Source organism: Drosophila novamexicana, unplaced genomic scaffold (genome assembly GCF_003285875.2).
Source record: "Drosophila novamexicana strain 15010-1031.04,08,12 unplaced genomic scaffold, DnovRS2.1 tig00004554-arrow-pilon, whole genome shotgun sequence".
Classification (NCBI taxonomy): Eukaryota; Metazoa; Arthropoda; class Insecta; order Diptera; family Drosophilidae; genus Drosophila; species Drosophila novamexicana.
The window spans coordinates 2,760,741-2,785,729 of record NW_020825051.1 but is presented as its reverse complement, the minus strand read 5'-3'; the positions used below and the strand labels follow the sequence as shown (position 1 = coordinate 2,785,729).

Below are 24,989 nucleotides of genomic sequence, written 5' to 3'. Positions count from 1 at the left end.
CAAGACGTCACAAGAAGTGGGAATCAACTTTGTCGCAAAAGCAAAGAGAAAGAAATGTTGGCAATTGCCGTTTGCCGGCCGATTTGAATAAACATTAGACAGCGGACCCCGAGAAGGAGACGACGGCAGTCTGTGTGACAGTGCCAGTAAAGAGCCGGCAAAGAGTGAGAATTATAATGGCGTTGTGTTCATAAATTAGCTGAACTCAGGCACCAAAGCAGCACAAGAAAAAGCCGACCCAAAGGCGGTTTTATCATCTAAATAAATAAGAATGTGTATATATATATAGATAGATCTACATATGTGTAAACTGTGGCCGCTGTCTATGGACAGAGACATCAACGGGGTTCGTTTATAAAGCAGCTAATTTGAATTAAACGAGTCCAATAGCAGACGCAGCCCGTGCCCCCTGCTCAACTTTGTGGCAGCTTAAGAGCTTAACGCTGCAAAAAATACAAACAAATAGAAGTAGAAACAGAAGAAGAGGCAGTAACATAGCTGGCTCTATGATTGGGCCCCGTCTGCTCATATGCCGCGTACGTGTTGCAAATAACATTTTGTGAATAATCTAAATCTAAAAATTTGTCAGACGGAAGTCGCAAGCAGCTAACAAAACAGCAAAAAGTTCGTGCGCTTTGGGCTTAGGCATACAAAAGAGCTCAGAGCCATGCTCTAAAGGGCGAATCGGTAGATATTGTTTTTTACATTATTTCTGGTATAGCATTTTCTTATCAAGCTAGCTGCCGCAGCTGGCCTCGAGCTGTTTTTTATGTAATGTTTAATATGTTGCACTTGCTGCCAAAAAAATAATCAATTAGCAAAAGTTTTTGCGGAAAAACAAAAGAAAAGTTCTGTCTATTAGTTGGTTGATTTGAGCACGTTTTAGCTGTGCCCAAACTAAGATACAATTGCTTTCGCCTTGTGTCATATGCGACATTTATTCGTGTTTGCTTTCCCACAGTCTTTGCAGCTATTCACAGACTATGCAAATTGCTTGTATAGACCTTGCGGAGGGTATTCTAGGTTTGACACGAAGTGTGTAACGCATAGAAGAAGACGCCTGATCTGAATTGATATAGCCTGATTCTGTTACTACGTAAACTAGTCTCTCAATTATAAGGCTAGAACCATAGAACTTCCCATATGAGCCTCTTTTTGTTGCAGGCAGTAGCTCAGAATCGAATTACTATATCATATAGTTCTCAATAGGTAGAAAAATCTGAAAATTTGCTTTTGAATGAAAAACTTGAAAGTTTCTCAGGTAATCTATCTTGACCAAACTCAACCATAAGCTATGTATATGCATACAAGGGCATTTAATCTTTGGCGTGTCGCCCTTTCTCATTTTTTATCTAATCTAAACTGGGAACGATGCGACACATGTGAGTATTATAGAAACTTTACATGTGTATGTAATTTAGTTACGGCCCAGGCAGCAGACCATGGCCAAAGCTTTACAGGCTTTAGCAAGAGTGAGAGGGAGATAGAAGGAGAGACGCCAACTCCAACGACTTTAATATGGGCTGATGATGAGCTCTAATTTTGAAATTATACCAAATTATTGCCGGCTGTAGAAATAAAAGAACTGAAGAACTTTGGAGCTAGCGAGCTGGAGCTCAAGTGGTTGTCAGTTGGGTGTTCAGCTTCAGCTTCGTTTTCGGTTTCGGTTTCAGTTGCGTTGTCTTAACTTCAAATTGTCGCTGCCTGTTGTTGCTCTCGTTGTTGTTGCCGCCTGCCATATAACAAGTTAATTTTCATGTAAATTTCTGTTTTGGGCCCGGCTGGCTGGCAGCCTTTAAAGCCAACAACAACAAGAGCAACCGGTTAACATAATCACTTAATTTGCTGATTGTGTGCGTGGCTCGTTTTCGGATCGTAATCGTGGGCGCCTGTATGGGAAATGGAAATGGGCAACAGTGAAAAATATTTGAATCTAAATCGGCATATAAAACGTCTCAGTTCCCAAAAGTGTCAATATTATTAAGTGATGATGTTCAATATGTTCTCAAGTCTGATAAACGAGCTGTCGCTCGATAAAAAGCAACACAAAAAAATAACAACAATTGACAACAAAAGAGCTGCAAACGAAATTTGAGCCAATAGACTAGAAGAAGCAGAAACAATAATAAAAAATATGAAGTAAGCCAGAATGCGGCACTCTCTAAGCCCAGTTGATAAATTGTGTGTGTGTGTGTGTGTGTGTTTATATTTATGTAGCTACCAGAAAATAATTTACCAAAAACTAAAAACCAGCAGCAGCCGCTGCCGCAGCCGCAGCAAGGGCAAAAAAGGTGTAGAATAAATAACAAACTTGCTAAAAACAAAGAATACAAAATAACAGCAAAAAAAAAAAAACAACAGAAAAAAAATTGGCAAACAAACACACACAAAACAAGCGCAACAAAAAAGTCATTCAACAAAGCAACAAATCAACAATAAAAACAAAAAATTAAAACAAATGCTGAGTTATTAGCACGCCAAACGCTGGCAGCGACGCTGACGTCGGCGTGGGCAGCGCCCGTCGCGGCGCGTCAGTTGAATCGGGGGCGTGCGGGCGGGCGGGCGGTCGAGCGGTCGGTCTTGCTTTTTGTTTTTGGTTGCCTTTTGTTTTTGTTTTCATTTTGTGCTGCTTATTCATGGCAGTCACAACAAAAACAAACATCCAAAATAACAACAACAACATTAAGTGGAAAGCTTGCAGAAATAGCAACACGTGAAAACCGCAACGAAAAGAAATGTGCAGCAGTAAAAATAAAAAAAAAACATAAAAACCACGCAAAAAAAACTCTTGAAAATGACGAAAATAAAAACTAAAATGCAGCCCCACTCACCCAGAACATAAAGTTGCAACAACATTGGCCCACGTTGCGCGGGTCGCTTCAGAAGTTTTAAATTGGAAGGGGAGATATTATGAATATAAACCAAAAGCTAGCGGGGTGTGGGGAGAAAATTTAAGCTTGCAGTCCCTGAGAACTCTTGGAGAGAACTCTTGGAGAGTCTATTGATCGATTGTTTTTATAGACTCATCGACTTGACTCATCGAAACCTCTAAAATCGTTCAATTAGGGCTAGATCGTGAATAGTTAAGGAACTAAATAGAGACACTTAATCTGAAATATAGGATCTCGTAAAGTTGTTGGAAATGTTTTTCTTTTACCCTGAATATAATCAAATAGCTCAGAACTTCTCGAATACCCCTCGGTTTGAATGTCTGGCCGGCTGTCTGCGGCCGTGTTTGTGTAACCATGCATTTATGATGATTTTAAGCTTGCAAGCATCATCAGGCCAAGACCCAAGCAGGCCAGGCAGCCCAAGCAGCCGGGCAAAGCCAGCCAGGCCAGGCGTACGGATCCGGCGAGCATTAAAGCAGCTTTAACTATAAATAAAACCGAAAGGCAACAATAGCAGGCGGCGGCAACTAGCAGAGAGGGGTGAGGATTGGGCTTGTTGCAAGGCATAGGGAACACACATGCGAATGCATCAAATGTTGCACTGAAACTGAGGCACAGACGAAGACTGTAGCCGCAGCCGCAGCCGAAGCAACAGCAACTGCAACAGACACGCAGCAAAAACAACGCAAAATAATAATACAAATAACTATAGATGCATAGATAGGAGCGATAGTTAGATGAACGAGGAACGAAGGATGTGCATGGGGATGCAGCTGGGGCTGGAGCCGTTGGCAACGTCGTCATCATTATCATCTGTGTTGTTGTTTTTGTTGTTTTGGATGTTGTTGTTGCTTGACCAACGCGAGGCCGTTGCCATAATTGTTTAGTTAGCGTCGAGCAGCCAAAGCTCCCGCCCTAGCCTTGGCCCACCTGAGCAGTTGTTGCTGCTGCCGCTGCTGCTGCGACTGCTGCTGCTGCTCTTTTGTGCAGTCATGTGCAGCCAAGTCAATAAGCGGCTGGCAAACGCCAACGCTAAAGCCGAGCAACTTACTCCCTTTTTAGCCCAGGGCCAGGCTCTGGCTCTGGCTCTAGCTCAGAGCTGCGAGCTGAGCTCAGGCTAAACCTGATTATGAGTGGCCCCAACTGTTTGTGGGCTACATGTTGTGTATTCTAACACGCTGCGGATGGCGTCCACATCGTCGAAGTCGTCGTCGTCGTCTTCGTCTTCGGATCTGGGCAAACAAAATGCGTCTTTAATGCAAACATGCAGCAGGCAGCAAGCAGCAGCTTCCTTTGAAGTTGCTTATGCTAGGGGGGGGAAAAATTGCGAGGCTGTTGCATGTGCGTACAAAACTTTAAACAGGAATTTTAACAACTTGCTTTGTACTTTTGCTTGTTGCTCGAACAACAACGAACAACAGCCAGAGCAACAACATCCAACATACAACAGCAACAGCCACAACAATAACAACAAAAACATTAACTGATTTATAAAGAAAATTTCTATGCGTCGCTGGCAGAGCCCAAAAAGGAAATGCATGTTGAGGCCGCGAACGTAGACGGGCTGAGCCGCTCGAGCTGCCTGCGCGCCGGTTGATCCCAGGTGAGCGCACTGCTGCTCGAGGCCTCGGCCGCCGCGTCTGCATGCCAAACAACGTGCCAACATTGACGGCGACCAGCGCTGCCAATTAGAAGATTTCATATTTTTTTGTTTTGTTTGCCACAATGCAATTCAATTAGACAGCAGCAGTGGCAAACAACACCGTAAGGTCAAAGGTTGTCGTCGCTTGCGTCACAGCAAAAAACATGAGTAATAGAGCATGTAGCTTCTGTTTGGGGGACTATTAAGTTAATTAAATTAAATTATTTTCGTCATGCGTTGCCAGAATTGCATGGTACTAGTTTCATGACAAGCAGCTACGAGAATGCAAAGCTGTTATAGCAAGCAGTTCTTTGTAAGCTGCCTCAAAAGTAATTTGTTTCATAGCATTCAGCTAGACCGTTTCAGAACATTCAATAGACACAAGAGTTACCGTTAATATCTGAAGAAATGTATGCATATATAGATTTTCCTGAAATATGTAGCATCCTTTGTCAAGTTTAGTTCAATATAATAAAACTAACGTAGTTTTTGAAAAAAATTACTTTTAAATATTTGCAAGCTCTTAAAACTAACTTAATAATCATACTAAAAATATAAAATAAATTGAATAATTATAAAACTTAATAGGTAATATTAAGTATGTTTATCCCATTATAGTCAAGCTAGGTCAAGATGCTCATGTATAGTATCAATAAACTAGCTAATAAAAAAAAAAAAAAATCTTAAAACTAACCGATTTTGCCAGTCATCAACTTTCCTTAATTTAACTTAAAAAAATTATTTTGTTTACAAGCTCACACAATATTATCCTAATATCATGATAAAATACAAACTTGTGTCCTAGTTAAACCTTTTTTACAGCTGTCCATAGGGTTTTATAATATTTTAATGCCTCACAGCTGACTGTTGTTATTGCTAATTAAATATTATAGCCTCATTGTCTCATGCTGAGTTTTATAGCTTGCCCCTGCATACACTCTTGTATCTCGTTAGTTGCATAGCATTGAACCGCTTTACGATCCATAATCCATCATGAGGCATCAAATTTTGTCATACTTATCATCGAGTTGAGGTCAAAGTTAAAACTGACGGCACATCAAAGGCCAGCGTCAGTTGTTGCTTGTAATACATATATAATACGATCTATAAACGAGTTAAAGACAGCTGGGGCCAGACAGACATGCCACAATGGCAGCGGCAACATGTTGCATTATCGCGATAATTAGCATAAGCTTAAATGCTGCCCCCAGCGATGATGCCGAATCGCCAGCTGGGCCACAGCTGCCCCGTCGGGTGGTCAGCATATCAGTTTTTAGCTTGAAAAACAAAAATTTAAAACCTTATATCTGGCCATTAAAATTGCTTCTTGCAGCAAACATTTTAATTATGGATGCGAAATACGCACGCAAGAAAATTATGTAGACGAACAACAAATAACAAGGTCAGGGCTAAAACTTGGCTAAACTGTTGTCTTTTGGTGCTTTTAAAATTGCATTACAGGCTACCAATTCGTCTGCTTCAGCTTTGAAAAGTTGTTGTTGTTAATGCATGTAGGTTTGCATTTTTGACAGCTGTTCCACATTTTATAGCATCTACATCAAAGTCACGTCGCGAATGTTACATATTTCACATAATTGTTGATGTTGAGAGCCGAGTGTCTCGCCAAAAAGTGTTTGCTCAATAGTTTTTGCCATTGAGTTGTTAAACTATCGAATGGAAAGAGTCGTCTCAAGTGATGACACATCAAGGTGCGTTACTGAATCGTGCTTAAAAAAATTGATCATCTTCTTTTACTTGGCAAGTGAAGGTAGCGCATATTTGAAATGAAGTAGCCAGCATGTGCAAAGATATGACAGCTAAGAGGTTTGGGAGCCCGATCGGAAGGATGAAAAAATAGAGCAAGTTGCGGGCAGGGTTTGGAAAGCGTTTTTTCGGTGTTATTGAGCAAAGATTGCCCTTAGAATCTGATTTAATTTAAATCTAGTCGAATAGATTCCACATTCGGATTGATTTACTGCGTGTTTCGGTATTTGGAGTGATTTAATATTCAAAGTGGTAAGAAATCCGGGGTACTTTATTATTCGAAGTTAGGCGTTTTCATTACCTTGACATCGGCGTGTTTTATTATTCGGAAAAGTGCAACATTTAAATTTTTTGAATATCCACAGTAGCTTGACATCCGGAATGGTACAATTGTCACAATATATACTTATATAAAATGGTTAAACTTTCAAACCCCTGTGGTCGATATTCGGAGTGTTAAGACAGCATTAGCTTTAGTTTCAAAGCAATAAGCACTGTCATTAGCAAAGCAAGCGGCGCTTATATAACAGGCAGCTTTTGTTTACCCACTCGTTACATTCACAATTATCTTAGGAGCTGTCACATTCGTGCTTAACTACAACAGTACCAACAATAAATAATAAACAATAAACATACCAATAAATGACATCAGTTTTAGGTCTTAAAAATAAATGAAAAGAACCAACAACAACGACTGCAACCGCTTGACAGGCGACAGCAGCAGTAAAAAAAGCAAAACAATAAAAACAATCAAAAGCAAAAAGGCCAATCGCAGTGCAGTTCGTGGCTGGGCCACTGCCCATTGCCCATTGATCGTAGAGCCCCCAGAGCCCCGGAGCCTCAAAGCCGTTGTCCAAGACACCTGTGCGCTCCAATCTCTGAGCGAAACGTGTTCGCACGCCAGCGACGGCGTCGTCGGCGTGACGCCAACAATAGGCAGACAACATGACCTTTCTATATGGGCGCACACACACACAAATACATACACACAGAAATATATTTATATATAATAAATACCTATACATATCAGACTCTGTTGAGGCTATGACGACGACCCCCAAAGTTACACACACCCACCCAAAAGACTCCACACGAACTGCCCGCATTCGTCAGGCAATGCAGTAGGAAACTATAGGCCGGGTGCGGTTTGGTGGGAGGGACGGAGTACGTACGCTTCTGAGGACAGAGCCCCATTGCCAAGCTCATCAAATTCTCGCATGTTGCCTGTCAAACCGCAGTGACAAACACACGCACATAACCAGGCGATGTTGTTGTTGTGGCATCTGCAGCTGCGCCCTGGGCAGCCCCGCACCACTGCCTGCCTGCCTGGCTGCCACATTGGCTGCAATTCCTTTGAAAAATTCCACCAGTTGCAGTTGTAACGTTGGCGCAGCTCTTGTTTGTTTTTGCGCGCCTAGCCATAATGTTTTTATGATGACCCACGGCTCAGCAGCCGCCACAGCTGCCCCCCCTTTTGCCATTCCGCTCTCTTATGACACTGCTCCTTAATCCGTTCTGTGCCGCAAGTTGTCTTTATTTTTACTTACTTGCTACTTGCCGCAATTAGCTGCACTGTCCCACAACTTTAGCTATTCTTGGCGCTGCAAAGAATTATGTTGCAGCTTCCCAGAGACCCGGCAGACACATTGGCATGGCGTAAAATTTAATTGAAAAAAAGAAAAATATGAAAAAAAAAAAACATTTTATTCAGCGAACGCGAAAAAATGCAATGAAATTTGAGCATCGATTGTGGGTCAGCGTCAGCTCATACCCATCGACAGCTGCCCCCAAAAAACAGGATCTGATGGCCACTTAGCCAAGCAGGCACAGCCGCAGCAGCTGCAGCCGCTTCGCCAGGTAGTTCAGTTTAGCCGGAGCGCAATCCATTTCAATTGCCACGACGCGTTTAAGATTACGCAACCGATTAGCCAGGCAGCTGGAAAATGCCGCACGCGTCTGCTGCTGTGCCCCAAGAGGCAGAGCAGCCTCCATGCGCCATGCCGCAAACTTGTTTATTAGATGCTTCTCAGAAAAATAGGAGCAATCAGCAGCACGTGCTCAAAAAAAAAAAACAATAACAAAGTAGCCTCACATAGCCATGTCGCCAATGATCACTGCTGCTCTTGACTTTGCCAAAAACCCCCCAAAAAGAAAAAAGCCCTAAGCAAGCGAAATTATAAGACAGATACCATAAAATAATTAAAAATCAATGTTACGAAAATTTGTCATTGCCAACGTTGCGAAAACTTGAAACGCGGCCAACAAAATTTCATTACCTTTTGCGATTTTCAAAGACTCAGCAAGAAAATTTGCGCCTCAGAAATTGTTGCACCAAACAATAAAAAAACTTTAATTTATTAATCAGTGCACAAGACGAGAAGTTGTCAATAAAAATGCATCTGGCAAAAGTAAAGAGAGAGTGCGACAGGGGGGAGAGGCCTAGCAGGTGAGAGGGAGAGCTAGATAACTTTAGATTCGAGGCGTGGGTGGCAGCTGCTGCAATCAACTCGAGATGCAGACGCAGCGCAAACAAAATGCAAAAGCTAACAAGTAAGAAAATTAGACTTCAGCAGACTACACAATAAAATACCCTACACATAAGGGAATGCAACACAATTGAAATTAAAAGGACGCACAAGAAATATAAAGATAACAAAAAAAATATGTATGCAATATAAAAAATTGACTTCATGAGAATCGCCTAGAGGGGTCATTTTAAAAAACAATTTTGGACTTTCTATAAACATGTATATACATGTTATGAATATATTTCTTTATCGAAAGTATTGAATCTAAAGGTAATAGTCCATTGGCTATAAATTCGATTGAACATAACGTCCTCATAATGTCCTTGCAAAGCGAAATTTCCATTTTATCAAGAAATTTGTTTGCCATATACCATGAATAAAACCAAAGAAAGTACAAATTTGAATATACAACGAAATATTTAACGCCTTATCAACAATCAAACTTAAGTTATGAAAGATATAAAGCAGAAAGAACCATTTGACTATGTTGCAATAATTTTGTATATTCAAATTCCAGACTCAACTGAAGATCAAGTGGAAACAGCACACAAGTTGCCGCGTGTACAAAGCTTAGCGCATCTCTGTAATCCCTTTTTGCATAGGGTATAAAAAGCTAAAACTGCAATTACACACACACACGCACACATGCACAAATATTTGTTGTGTTTGTGTGTGTGCTGTAGTCAAAGTTGACTCTTGACGCATTTTTAAGCGCTCCCTGGAACTGCCTCAGCTTGCGTCGCGCCGCTTCGCCTATGTGAGTAGTGTGGGAAAAGTGGGCGTGTCCAATGGGCATTAAACGGTATTTCAACTTTTGCTCAAGCTGCTTTTATATGGCTGTTGCAGTTGCCGTTGCTGTTGCTGTTGCCGTTGATTTCATTTCAGTTTGTTGTTTTTGCTGCAATTAATTGACGAGCGACCCAAAACAGAGAAAAAAGCTTAAATAAAAGAGACGCACAGAATCTAAAAGTCAGACAAACAAACAGCCAACAGATAAACAGAGACGTCATCGCTGTTGCCCGCTAGCAATTGGATAAAGGGAGTAAGGGGGTGGGCGGGGTGTTGCGTTTGGGGCATGGTGCTGTTTGGGGTCGACGTCATCATGTGAACTTGTCTGGACTGCCGAGCGTATCCATATCCTGTGCGCTTGTCATTAATGGGGGCCCCCCTAATCAACTCAACTCAACAGAGCTCGACTCGACTCCAGCCAAGTCATGGCTGCGACGCGCTGTGTCCACACACATCTTCATCATTTACTTGGCGGCGTCGGCGGCGGCGGCCTGGCAAATTGATTCATTAGTCAAAGTGACTCTTATTTAGTAAATAAGCCAGAGCGAATGTCTGTTAGCGACTAATGGTTCCATCGAAGGATCGACATTTGCATTCCCTTATTTTGTTGCATTGGCCAGCTGCAGTTGCTCTGCAATCTCTCTGTGAGATTTGCGCTTAAGCGTTGCGAGTCATTTATCAAATTGCATTTGATTTGTTAATTAAATTTTCTATTTATGCTTATTAAGGCCGGCTCGAGCATGTCGTGCCCGACTCTCAAATGCTAAGCACACGCCCAGTTATGGCTAATACCATGGCAGCAACCGGTTTGCGGCCAATCTGGTTGGGGGCTTTCAGCTTAGGCTTTTTGCCTTTTGGTCTCCCACTGTTATCAACAAATGGGCCGCTTGCCGCTTAGCCGTTTGTGTCACATTCTGTGTTTATTAGCCGGTTCCATTCAGAAACGGCCATATTTATGTTAACAGAAACTATTTTTATTACCTACAACTTTAATGACAAATAAATGTTCATATTAGCGCGTTGCGAATCACGGTTTTGGGCTGGCGGGGTGCCGGACCCGCAGCAGCTTTTGGCCAACCCGAAAAACTTGATAACCCTTTTGCGGTGTCGTCAGCGCCAAATAGGCAAACGCAATCCACAAAAAAAAAACCAAAGCTCACACTCCCACGCAACGGGCGTTCATTGGCCACTTGGCTTGGTTTTGTTGGCCAATTCCCAGGCGTTGGTTATGCTTGGCCAACAACATCAGTTAACGGCTGCACCCTACGCATTTATGGTAAAAACGCAAAATATTTGGCCATCTCTTTGCTGAGATTGCGCCGACTGGCGACTAATGACTGCATCGACAGCCAATTGGCAGCAGGAAAAAACTAATTAGCGGACCATGTTTGTGGCATTGTTAGAGAAAGTCTGCGACACGCTATGCAACTGCCTAGCAAATAGATAAAAGTATGGTTGATATTTCTGGCGAATTACTGTCACAGCTAGCTTGTTTTTATAGGTAAGACTGGGGAATAACTCGTTCTCAGGTATTACCCACACACATATATCATATTTATTTGTAAATACGTAAATGAAGTGAAACTGCACTTACCCAAACATTAACAAATTTTCATCCAGTAGTAGGAGGGAGGAAAACACTAGAAGAAAAAAGAGAAGCAGGTTAGAGTAATAACAGATTATTCAAAGAGTATGAGAGAGACAGAGAAAAAAAGGGCGAAAAAGAGAGAAAACAAAGATAATTTATATTAATTTCGCATTGAACTAATGAGAATCACATAGAAAGGACCTTATTTGCAAAAGTTGCCTCATAGTTAACTCTAGCCGTAACACTCTTACTTTCCACACCAGCAACCGTCTCTATCAACTTGTACCGATAGCACACTGTTCAGTATCGATATATGTAATCTATATGCATATATCGACAGTAACAGCAACAACAACAAATTTAGTTGAGAGGCGGCACCCATCGAGTGTCACCTTTTGCGGTTCTCAGCGTCCGCTGTCAGTTGTAATTTTATACGATCAGCTTTCGATTTGGCGAAGCCTGAGGTTAAAAATTAACATGGCCAACCGGCGATAAGTAGAGATTGGTATTGGGGCACAGCCAGCAGCCCCGACTCGCAGCTCTCGGCTCAATGTAATTTTGTGGTTTTGGCACCGAAAAAAAAAAAATAAATAAATAAAAAGCGGCAACAAAAAAAATGCGCTTTGAGTGCAATTGATACGCTTGGGCAGAGGACAACGAACGGACGATAAGGCCGACTCCGATTCGAATTTGGATTCGATTGTCAAAGCCAATTGCGAGGCAGCCGTATGGGCCATGTAAATGCCAAGCTGTGTGTGTGCGGTGTGCTGTATGTGTGTGTGTGCCTTGTCTTTGCAGTTGCCTGCGGCTGTTGTGCTTCTGCCGCGTGTGCCCTACTCTCTTGCGTTTTGCCGCTTTATGCGATATGAATTACACAAGTTTCCTGGCAGCGTTTTATGTACGTTTTCCTCTTTATTATTATGCAGCTGTGGTGTGTTTGTATGAGTGTGTGTATGTGTCGTCGTTATAATATAATAATTAAACGAATTGGCAAAGTGTGTGCGCAACAGACGCGCCTCGTTCGTCAGACCCTGCAACTGCCTGGTATTATGAATTAGAGATGGGAGATATATCGAAAACTAGCAGCTAACAAAACCGGAAAGCTCCTCTGGCGATAGATTGAAATTCGAACTGAAAAATTTCCACAGGACGTTCCAAATTATATTAACTCATGAAATTCTTTTATATTAACTTGGTGAATTATAATTAGTTTCTAGTCAAATTTCTTGCAATTGATCAGCTTGTTTGGCATATTTTATTTATGCCTCACGCTCCCACCTCTAGCGTGAGCTGATATTCCCAGCAGGCAGCATAAAACAGGCCCAGTTTTAATATGTTCCTTCGTTCGTCTGTTGTCGAAAAAAGGGTTTAAATTTTTATTTTTCCTGCTTTTATTTGTTTTTTACACTCGAGGTGTCAATTTCAACGCCCTTCTTTTGTTTGCAACTACAAGTAAACGAGTCTGTAGAATTGCATTGTATATGGCTACGAGTAGTCCTATATACGTATATATAGTACATATATATATGAATATTACCCTCGTTTTTAATTTCTGCCAAATTATGCAAAACACTTTGCCCTGCGATACACTTAGAAGGGTTAGACAGGCATACACGCTTACTATACACTGAGAAAAATGTATTATGCTAAATCTGTTTTCCAGCCTCTATTGTGGGCGTGCAACGAAAAAATCTATAAATATTGTCGGCGTGTTGGGCTGCCACACCCACAAGCGGAGGCATACACACGCACACGCACACGCACACTCACACACACACTTGCACACGCCTACAAATGTTTAACATAAATATTTGCAAATTTCTCGAACAACGGCGTCGAATTAAAACACATGCATATAAAGCCCGATATAAATTGCCTTTGACTTCTGGCAAAGAACCGTTGGTGAGCCAGTGGTAGGAGTGTGGCGCAACCAAGGGGCAGGCAGCTCTGTGGGGCGTTGAAAATCATCACCTCATCCTTTAGCTGTGGCAGCTCTCACATGTGTGCGATGGATGCGTCTCTGGGTACACTCCTCGGCCTGGCATAGCCAAGTTCTTTTTTGGGGTGTGCACTTAAAATGGGTTCTGCACAACAGCTAGCGGATTCATGGGCACGGGTAGATCGGGGGCCGCCCAAATGGGCGGATGTGGATGTGGGCGTGGCAGCTGGCATATACACATGTATGTATAAATCAAATTTGCATGTGCTTGATGCAGCTGACAACTCAATAAAATGTCGCTATTTTAATTTTTGCCTTGATGTCGTCACACGCATGTGACAAGTTGCAGTTGCATGTTGCATGTTGAATGCTGATGTGTTTATTGCTATTAAGCATTACTTTTTATGAGTTTAATACCAGGAATATGCAACACAAAACATGCCATTATGGGATATAAAAGCGAATATTACGGTTAGCAGTTGTGTTGGCACATTAAAAAAACGAAATGTTTGTGCCAGCGCTTAATTAAGTATAATTAAATATTTTATTTTTATGCTGTGGAGATTTTCAGGAGCTATTTAGGTAACGACAAGGCTCGAACGGAACTTAAAATATGCACATGTAGACATTTAACCATATAGAACCCATTCTTATTAATTTAAACCAATATCCACTTTAAACAAATCCTTAAGCGTACAATGCTAAAGCTTTAAACCCAATTGTTATCAATTTAACCCTTTTTTTCAGTCAATTCTCTTAAGAGCCTACTCTTCACAGATACTATCCAAACAGTTCACATACTCATATGACTACGTGTTGACAACAAAATTAATTCAAATTAGTAGGCTACAAGTTGCAAGTTCGAGAGACCCGACCAAGGTTAACTGAATTTCAACAACTTTCGCTTGGCGTGTTGCGTGTTGCAAATTTACCAGCTGCTGCTGCTGCTGCTGCTGCACAGGGCCAACAAAGGAGTGCTCAATTTGCAACTGCAGCAAATTAAACTAGCAACTTGTGGCAACTACTCACTTAGGCTACAAGTATGTCTTGTACATGCATCTGCACAGGCAGCAGTAATTGCTGTTATCCTGCCCCCACTGGGGTGCCCCAACTTTGTCCAGACGCTGCATAATATAATTATCGAATGCGTTTTTATGAGCTGCCGACATAATTGGTCTGATTGGAAGATGATCTTTGCGTGACTGCCGCCGCTTTCGAGATTCTGGCCCACTACTCTACAACAGTTTTGTAGCTGGTGAGTTGTTTTGGGCGCCGGCAGCGCTCAAAGAGTCAACAAACGCTTCTGTCGACCATTTTGAAGTGAGACATTAATCTCAGTTAGGTTTATCTTTGATGCATAATAAATGAGACGCTTTTAGTTTCAGCGTTTGCCGGCTAAAAGCAGCTATTTATTAATGCTCAAAATGAACTGGCCACGAGGCCCGGACGCCGGCAACAGCCCAACTACCACGACGGCGATCTTATTAACCCAGTTTCCTCAAAGTTTCCAAAAAAAAAAAACAAACAAAAAAAAATAAATCAACTCAAGGAAAACACTTTTTTCCGTGTTTGCGTTTTGTTTTGTCTTTCTTTTTTTTTTTTTGTTTGTCGCTAAGAAACTTTTGCTTTGTGCCAATAAAAAGAAAATCTGCACAAAGTAAACTCGGGCAAAATTGCAATCACTTTGGTATGGTAACAGAGCACGGCTACGGCTACGGGTTCGGACCTGGGTCTGCGGGGGGAAGCGCTGTGTAAACAGCTGCCAGCATCAATCTTCTAATGCGTTCAAAATTTTGCGCTGTTGCTGCAATTTTATTGCCAACACAAGGGAGAGCAAGATACATCCATGGTGTTTACTTTGGACGTGCAAACTTCTCTTTTTTGGATACCCTTACAAAAGTAGTGTTGAGTTTTTAGTAAGAAGTTTAAGGTGCCAGAAAAAGCTACTATAATTTTTTATATCTTTGCGAAAGAGGCCTTAAAAACTACGTAATGGAAGTAGACTAAGATAAAGAGAACATACAGTCAACGAGTATGTATATGAGTCTTTCAATATAATGTATTCAGCTGTAGATACAACATGTATCTGTCAGACACATTTGCTTAGGGCATTTGACATTCGTGTTAGGTTGGCATAATACTTTCTTGTGCTCCGCTTGGACTGCCAAAAAAACCCCTGCTTTGCCTGTACCACATTTGAGCCGAATTGACTTGTTGTCACGCCCCCAGATCCGGCGGCGGCCTTTCAGCCCCCTGATGGCAGCGACATGCAAATTTATGAAAGCCGCTTTGGCCTGTGTTTCTTATGATTACTTTTTATTATGATTTTCTTTTTTTTCTACTTGTTTTTTGTTTTTCGGTTTCTTGCTCGTATATTAACTTTTGCTGGTTTTTTTGTTTTTGGTTTCTGGCTGCCGTCGGCGCTGCTTGGACACGCCACAAAGCCAAGTGGAAGAGCTGGAGCTTGTTTTCGTGCGCGGTACGTTGTTAATAATTCGCTCGCATTACGCGCGATCCCGAAGGAAGATGTCGTCTTAATGACTTCATTAATATTGAGTAAAACACAGTGAGACACAGTCTCCGCCGTGTTGCACAAAGTGCAGCCAATGCGAACGCAACGAATTCGCGCTCAATTGCCAAATCCGAGTGGCAGCCGCGAAATGCTTCAGTTGCGCCACGTTTTCCGTTCAGTGTTCAACGTTCTGCGTCTCTTGTTCTTTCACTTGTTATACCCTTGGAACAGGTATTCTAATTTTGTCATCAGATGGGCGACGCAAAGAAGGCGTCGTTTAGAGCCCTCTATAAAATGTATATATTCTTGATGGGCATGAAGAAATCGAATCGATATAACTATGACCTTGCCGTCCCGCCCAACTATCTACTTCCAGACAAACTAGCCTCCGGGTCAAATATATTGTCACGGAACATTGCATAGGTCAGTTTTACTATTCCACGCAATATGACAGAATCGAACGGATCGAATTATCAGTCGAATATTAAATTCTGACCATCATGCTTCTTAAAAACTAGCCAAATCTTTTTAACCTCGCAATACTATATTAGTTAACGTTAACAACTGAATCTCTTTAAGGGTATTTAAACTGCGGTGAGTCGACAATAGAAGTTCTCTCTTGTTAATATTGCTTATGTTGCTCAACAACAGTCGTTGTTGTTGTTATTTCCGCTGCGAAACCGTTTACAGCACACATTTATGAGCGTATCTTAGCTGCATCTGAGGACCAGCCAACGGGCAAGAGGTAGCAGACACCAGGCAACAGGCCTCTAGTTGGCGTAATTAAAATTAATTTGAAACCTAAACGGTTAATTTAATAAAAACGCATTAGGCTAGGAAGTGGCTCTTTGAAATTATACACGTAGCCAAAGTTAATGATGTGAGCTGCAAACGTAGCCGTCTTTTATATTAATTATATTAATTAAAGATTGCAATCTGATAAACGCACAGCGTGTTACAGAAATAACATAGCAGAAAAGCAGAATGTTGAAGGTGGTTATCACATGAGAGAGAGAGTGGGCGTCAACTAACTGAATAGAGTCAAAAAGGCATTGTGTTAGCTACACACGTAATACGTAAAATATTAACATGCTAAGGGAACGAACTTTGTCTGAAACATTATATAAAAATAAAAGTAAATGAATACATCATAAGTATACATAATCGATAATCATCACACATTTAACGTACACTGTATTTATATATTTATCGTTAAGGGATTTCAAAACCAATTTTGTATGACTTAAGAAAAGCAAATAAAGTTTACGTTTACTTTAAACAAAGCCAATTCGTATAAATCTGTTTCGAAGCTTATCTAGTTAAGTTATAAAATAAAAAGATTTTTATTTTAAATCATTATTATTTTCGACGCCATCTGTAAATTGGCATAAAGTGAGAATGATCGCGACTATACTTGAAATCACTTTCTCAACCAAGCCACAAATCCCATTAAGCTGTCCCAGATCCAAGCGGTTATCTGAACTGCCAAAACTATTAACAACAGCTCGCCGCTGTGGGCCTGCCAATGTAGGTTGTTCGCACCGCCCCAGAGTTGGGCAGCGGGTCGGCTGAATTAACTGCGGCTCTGGGCGTTAAATACAGGCTGCAGTTTCTATAAATCAGGCATATTTCTCAACACCTTTTTTATATATATATATTTTTTTTCTGCTGAGCGGCGTTTCGAACCGCTCATTAAAAACCATTAAGCAGAATATTCAGCTGTGAAAAATTATGGCGTAAATGATACCCTAGCGCGAATAGAGCGCGACAATAAGCGATCGAGCGGGGGCAGGGTTTGCTATTACGGGGGCACGGGTACTGTTTGGGGGGAGGCAGGTCTGTGGCTGCGGCCTGGAGGCCGTTGCTGTTGAGGCCCCGAGTTGAGCTCGCAATTTACCTAAACGCGTCTCGAAGTTAACTCGGTTTCTGTGTCATTTTCTTGTCTGCAAGTCGAGTTGAGCGTCAAATAAATTTTCGTCTACGTAGAAACAACAGCGAAATGGAAAACAACAACAACTCCGACAACAACTACAACGAGAACTGCAAAAATATGTCTAAAACTATTCCCCATGCGGTTGTGTAGACGTTGCGTTCTTTGTGGCTTGTTTGTTGCGAACTTTTTTTTTGGTTTTTGGTTTTCGTTTCTTTTTGCAACGAACATTTGCAACAATTTGTTATTGGCCATTTAAGCCGTTTGTTGTTCTTGTTGTTTGTCGGTTTGCTGCCTGGTGTTGGCCATTGGCGCTGCGCACCAGAAATCTGTTGAGTGTTAATGACATTTTTATGTTTTAACGCTTGAAAAGCTGCACCACCGACTACCATTTGGTGGCCTGGCCCCGTCTTTGGCCTCTGTGCGGGCACTCAAATGGGAATGGGAAAGCAAGCCCAATTGAAATAGCCGCTTAGGCTCCAACTCTGGCTCTATCTCTTTAGGCCAGGGTTCTGGAAATGCTCCGTTTCTGTATGCTCTGACGTTTGAAATGTTGCAAATGTTGCGGGCTCGCTTGAGTTATTGACTGCTCGTGAATTGGAGGATGGAGGAAGCTGTATGTGTTACAAGGGAGAAATGGCAGGTGACTGTGGCTAATATGTGAAAGGTGGGGCAAAGGTTTATTGAGTTTTGGACAAGTGGATTTCGTTAAATTAAAAGTTTTCAGAAATACCTCAAGAAATTATGGAAAATCAAAGAAAAGGTACATCTTGTTACTCAAAGATAAAGAGTTGGAAAGTTAAAACCGACGATCGCATTTCTTTCCCCTCTAAGCATCGCCTTTCAATGTAATTACCTTGAATAAAAGTGAAAGAAAGAATTCGGGTGAGAATCGCATAGAAGAGCGGTTCACATTTAGAGGGTAGAGAGTATTTTCTGCTAAGGCCTGTTTCCTATCTCTCTTTGTCCTGCATTCTTCTCACTCGCAATTCCTGTCTCTCTCATTCTCTTTCTCTTTCTTTCCCTCTGGCTTCATGCCTTTGTCTCTCTCAATTTAATACAATTCACGGTCGAAACTTGTGTCAACATTAATTAATTTTCTGCGCATATTTGCAAAACTTTTGAGCAGCTAATTGGATTTTGGATGCAGCCAACAACAACAAAGTCAACTGAAACCCAGCAGCAAAAACCAAACACAAAGAAACTATAACAAATTCGCGTGCAACCGCGCACTAATAACTACAACTGAGACAACCCCCATTGGAGGACAACACAAAAAAAAGAAAAACATAAACAAAATAAAATAAAATAAAATAAATAATCCACAGCAAGTTTCCTGCAGCTCCTTAACGCCGTGGAGGCAAGTTTTTTAAGCGGCAAAAAAAGGAAATGCTCCTATTAAATGTGTTTTATTTGGTGTGTGCGTTGTGTGTGTGTGTGTGTGTGTATGCTGTGTGTGTCTGCTTGTTGTGCGCCCGCATTTCAGTTTTTTTTTTTTTGTTGTTGGGCATATTCCTTTGTTTCAGGCTTCACTGGTGCTGAAATTTCGCAAATGTTTTCTTTTGGCCATTTCGTTGGCGGCTTTGGCTGCCATTTTAATGATTTACGTCGCTTAAACGAATTTCATTTCGGGCAGGTGGCCCGGCTGCTGACGGCAGTCGCGGCAGGGGCAGGGGCAGTGGCAATGACTGTGGCAGCCGCCTGTCAGAACAACTGTTTGTTGACTTGCAGGCTACGCTGGCCCGGCTCGGTGCAGGCTCAAGTGCGTGTGTGGGTGGCCGCAGCCGGCACAGAATTTACCCAAGTGCAACGACTTCTCATGCGCTTCCTGTGTGACGCCACTTCCTGCCTTCCCGCTACTCTAACAATGCCAAAAAAAACCGGGCCCAAACTAATAACACTTAACTGCGCCAAGCCGAAAGCTAAGCGTTAATTATGGCAAACTTTTCCGTGCCGGCTAAAGTGTTTCCCATAAGACACACAAAAGCTGCCAGCTACTGAACTTTGGCTGCATTGCGGCCCCACCCATCCCCCCCGCCCAACCAGCGACTTTACAGACTCCTCCGGAGCAAATGCATGTCGCTACATATCAACAAAGGATGCAGTTGCCTAGCCTCGGCTAGGCTCCGGCATGGACTACACTCTTGTTGTTTTTTTCGTCTTTATTTTTTTTTCGTGTTGTTTTTTGTTGGTTTTGCAGTCAGTCAATGCACTCTCTATGACGACGTCGTCTGACTGCACAAAATGAAAAAGTTTCGAAATAAATGCTGAAATCCAAGGCCCAAAAGAAAAACTTGAAAAAAAAATAAACTGCAGCGGAAAGCTAAAAATAAACGACTAGCGCATGCTCTGTACTAAAATTCAACAAAAGTTTTAACTAGTTTTGGCTAGTTATAATAAGAAAAACTAAATTAATAGAGAAGATGTATTCAAAAGGTTGAAAGATAGCCTTGTCATAAATTATTTAAAAAATTAACTTAGTTAACGTATTCATTTTCTTAGAGTTTTTCCAAACCTTATCCTACACACAGTGTACAGGGTATAAGTGCAGCAGCCCACTCTTCAAACACAAAAAAAAAAATAGAAAGAGAGCTCGTTGCATTTTTGTAGAAGGCAAAAAAAAAATTATTAACGCCTGTTGGATATGCCACAGGACGATGTCTGCGCCGACGCCAGCTCCAGCTTCAGCATCGTTCCTGGCTCTGGCTACTGTGCACACACACTTTTCGTCATGTTGTTGTTGTTGTTGTCGTTGCATGTTTTATTTTTTGTTTTTGTTTTTTTTTTGGTGCATTTGCCTGCAGCAGCGCTTTGGTTGCGAAATGCATCTAGGCAAAAAACAACAGCAAACATGTCGCAGTCGCAGCCAGCGGCAGGAGGAGTTGGCGGAACGGAGTTCGGAGCTTGGGGTAGTAGGCGTAGCTACATGACTGGCAGTCGACGGGCAGCTGCTGCCCCTGCGTCCCCTGCCTGCCCCCTCCACAGTCATTAGGCGCTGTTGCACTTGGCTCCTGCTTGCACTTCAGCCTGCCAGCCAGTCGGATTTGGACCTGCATCCTGAGCAGGCTCGTCATTGCCGCCGTCGGCGGACGTTACGTGTCTCAGGCAGTTGCAAATTACGCTCTCAGACTCAATTGTCTTGCGCTTTGGAGACTTGCAGGCCCCCAAAAGCAAAAACAACAACAATGCCTGCATTTAACGCAATCTTTTGCTGGCTAGACAGACAGCCACAGACGGTCACAGACTTGGAGACCAGCTCCAACTCCGAATCAAATTGCATTGCAGACGTTCCCTCGAGGTGCTGGGGGCGTGGCGCGGTGCCAGAAGCGTCGCGTCATCGTCGCGACATGTACTTCAAAATTTTTGTATATGTTCATTAGAATGTGTTCGTGATGGTGCTTGAACGCCTTGAAGTAGGCAACACTTTTCGAGTGCTTGATTCCTGCTTTTTATTAATTTCACACAATTTTCGGTACAGTTGCGCATAAGCGATATTGACAGAGCATGCGGAAATATGCAAAAACATATGACATCAAAAATTCATTTTATTTTATTTAAGGTTTAAAATTTGAAGAGAAAAACAGCCCAAAAAAACTGATTTTACGTGTTAAATTCTCATGCATAAACCCAGAATACTGTAAAGCTATATTATTTTTATAAAATTAAACTAATACTTATATATTTTTGGTTTTGCTCTTTCAGAACTCGTTCATGTATTTATGAGGTACGTAAAAACCAAACCCGTCATTTGAATTTAATATGGTATGTAAAAAACCAATATTTAAAACTGTTCAGAGCTGAAAGCAGCTTACACTTTATGCCCAGTCAGAAACAACCTGCATATGAAATATCCAAAAAATAAATGGTAATAAAAAAATCAAATAAAATCATAAATGAATCTATTATGACAAGTGCGTGGGCTAGGCACAGCGTTTCAACTGCTGCTGGCTGTCCAAATTATGTGAAGTGTGTTTAAAACGGGTTCGGGAACTCATCAACATCACCATCATCATGTCAAACGGCAGCCGCAACAAACGACAAGAAAATGAAAAAAAAGAGCTAAAGATAAAATTAACAACAGACCCAAACAAAAGCGCCAAACATCAGCGAAAAGGGCCGGGCCCGAAGGTAGTTAAAACTATACAATGCTTCCCCAAAAGCGGCAGCTCTGTGTCTTATTAGAGAAATAAATGTGGCAGCAACGGCTGTGATTGACAACTATGTTGAAATATCAAATTAAAATTTCATAAATAGAGGTAAAATAAAAATTAAGCGGCTTTATAATAAGGTAATTGCCATGGCTATTAGGCAGGGGCGTGGATGTATAAGAAAAAAGCCGCTAGATCTTTGGCTTAGATTGAAGGTCAATGACAACACGTAATTGATTATTAACCGACAATATCCATAGACAAACCTCAGCTCGTAATGAAAAATTGAAAAAACATGTTTTAATTTCATGCTTAAGATATCGTATTAGTAGCGGAATTTTAATTGCCACTATCTATATGTATATATCTTAAACCAGCCTTGGCAACACACACAGCGCCGACCACAGCTCGTGAACTAGAAAAAAAACATAAACTGCAATATCTTTGGCTGGCCATACGAGTTCCTGCCCATATGACGTATATTGTTATTGGGAGTGCGCGCGCGCCCGCCTTATCGTAGGTGCCACATAAGTAACACTGCCGCCTGCAGGCCAAACAATTTTCACACCAATGCAGTATAATATATGTTTTGCTTTTCTTTTTGTGTTTTTACCAATTTACGTTTGGTAAAAACCAATCACTGGCTGCAATTTCCATTGGGTACGAAAAGGTGCTGCACTGGGAGCGTCGTTTCAGATCGCGGAAATTATTTGTTGATAATCTTCAAAGAACAAGTGTGGTCTAAGACAAGTGTGGGAGTTTAAGGTATAGACACCATTTGAATACTGCTAGGAAATAATTTGTCAAGAGCTTAAGCTTGAATCAAAGCATATTGCCTAAATCTTATGAATATTGTTTTCATCTATCATATGCCATTCTACAAGCTGTGAACTATTCGTAAAGGTGACTGCCAATTTAAAATATACGATCTAAAGTGAAAATCACATAAATTTAAAAATAAAACGAGAAAGTAAGGATACCGCAAAATTAATACCCTAGTAAACATTTGCAGATATGTGAGAATAGTGAAGCTCGTAAATTCTGATTTTATTTTAATTATTGAGAATATTGACCATATAAGAATAAACTTTTTATATGATAGTTTCTATGATAGCTAAATGATATAGTGGTCCGATGTTGATAAGATTCTACATATATACGAGAAGTATATTGAAACTAATAGATGTTGAAATTGATTAACATATCTTGATAAACAAAAAAGGTTTCCATACAATAAACCTACTATTTTACCGATCGTTCCAATGACAGGTATATGATATAGTGGTCCGATCAGAGAAGGCCAGCTCCGACATATGTACTAGAATATATTCTTAATGGGGCCAGAGATGTCTCCTTTTAAGCGTTACACATTGCATGTTCAAATTATAATACTCTCTACAAGGGCATACAAAATAACCCACATGTTTGAAAATGAAAACAAAATCACACTTTTATCAATCTTAACCAATCTTAACTTGTTCTATTCGATCTTGAGATAAAAACACATTCCATTGTGATTCGACTATCTTGTAAATCATAAATCTTAACACATAGACAAACAGTTATAATTAATGTTTCAGCGCACAGAATTCAATAATTAAGTGTCTCTCAGACAGGCGGCAAGTTTCTCAAATTTGTAGCTATACATATGGGCACCACCATTATTAATAGATTTTTTATTCAAATTATATCTATTTATTTCTTTATTTATTTATTTTATTTTTTTTTGTATATTTGTTTAGATAAGATGTGTTTGAATAGGCAACTATGTTAATGGAGTGGCTCTAGAGCTTAGCTATAATAGCAGCTGAGTTTGTTTATTCTCAAGTTTTCACTTGCTGACTTTACTTTTATGAAAATCTTTTATTATCTCAAACGTTAATTTGATATTTTTTTATGACTCATCTTTGAGTAGTACAGGAAATCGCGTGGCCGTAAATCAATAAATGTGGAAAATCTATTTAAAGTGCGATATCTACAGTTTACACATGTGCATATTCATAAGGCTGGCTGGTTGGGTTGAGAAGGTGCCTGCCCAGCTCGCTAGATGCCAGATAATTATCAGTTCCATTGCCGACCGCAAGCTGTGCAGAATTTTTAGTTTACGAGCATATAAATGTAATTGGATGCGCAAAAATAGTGGTAGATAGCCCAGACGAGTGTGTTTATAAATTTAACAGAGTCTCTGTCAGCTTTTGCCTGTCATTTTGTGTGCAGTTCCCCAGCAATTTGCAACGCCAGCAGCAGCAGCGGCTGGAGCAGTGCGCATGGGCAAAGGCAAAACGTGTCATCATCGATTACGCAGAGCCGGAGCAGGCAGCTTCTAGCTGCAGGCAGCACTCAGGAGCAGTAGCAGTAGGCAGAAGCAGAAGTAGCAGCAGCAGCAGCAGCAGTTGTCGGCTTGGACAAACAAGTTGGTGTTGTTCCTGCTTCTGCTGCTGCTATCGCTTTGTGTTATCGCTGCAGTAAGGATGATGACGCCGGCAATGGCAATCCCCCGGGCGCGTAACTCAAAGCGACAACACTTGACACTAATTAATACATACGCACCATGCACCATGCACGTTGAAAATTGCTGCTGCCGCTGCCGCTGCCTTGCCGTTTCCATGCCCAGCTGCCACCCACTCGGCATGTCGACGCGCTCGTCGCATTTCAATCAAGTCCACGTCAGTCAGTCAGTCAGTTCAGTCAGTCACCGTTGAGATTTAGTCGTGATAAAGTTGTATGAAAGTGTTGCAGTTTGCAACTTGCAGCTTGCCGCTTTAACACACACACACACACACTCAGTTGACTGCCTAACTGGCACAAGAGGGGTTGGCAGGGGAGCAACTACTGTTGTGTGCTATTGTGCCGGTCGCTGTTGATGCTTATCAGTGTGTCGCCTCCGTTAGCTTGGCTTAGTTTCAACACGCAGACAGGTTGGTTGATAACATGCATTTACCGTTGCATTTCCTTGGTACCAAAGTCGGAAAATTTGTCGTACATGTGCAACTTATAAATGCCAATAAAAGGGTGAATCATTTGTCTAGATTTTGCTTGATATTGAGTTGGAATTTCTACGGAATAATATATATGAAAATGTTTACATAATGCAACACTTCCGAAATATTTCAATAAATTTATTTATATTTTATCCCAAATCTTTTTACTTTGTATGTACTTAAGTTCCCAAATGAACTCTCAAATTGCGAAAATTTTATACCCACAGCGGAAATCAATAAATTGACAGGATATTGTGATTGCCAGTCAATAATTAGT

At 41.3% G+C, this 24,989-nt stretch overlaps 1 protein-coding gene across 1 annotated transcript in view; it reads left to right on the top strand.

The window, feature by feature from the left end:
• LOC115769589 overlaps positions 1 to 24,989 on the top strand; it is a 76,557-nt gene that overhangs the window by 3,172 nt on the left and 48,396 nt on the right. Inside the window, exon 2 of the mRNA XM_030714464.1 lies at positions 21,286 to 21,307. The gene's annotated coding sequence lies outside the window, so the exon portion shown is untranslated. The remainder of the gene's footprint in view (positions 1 to 21,285; positions 21,308 to 24,989) is intronic.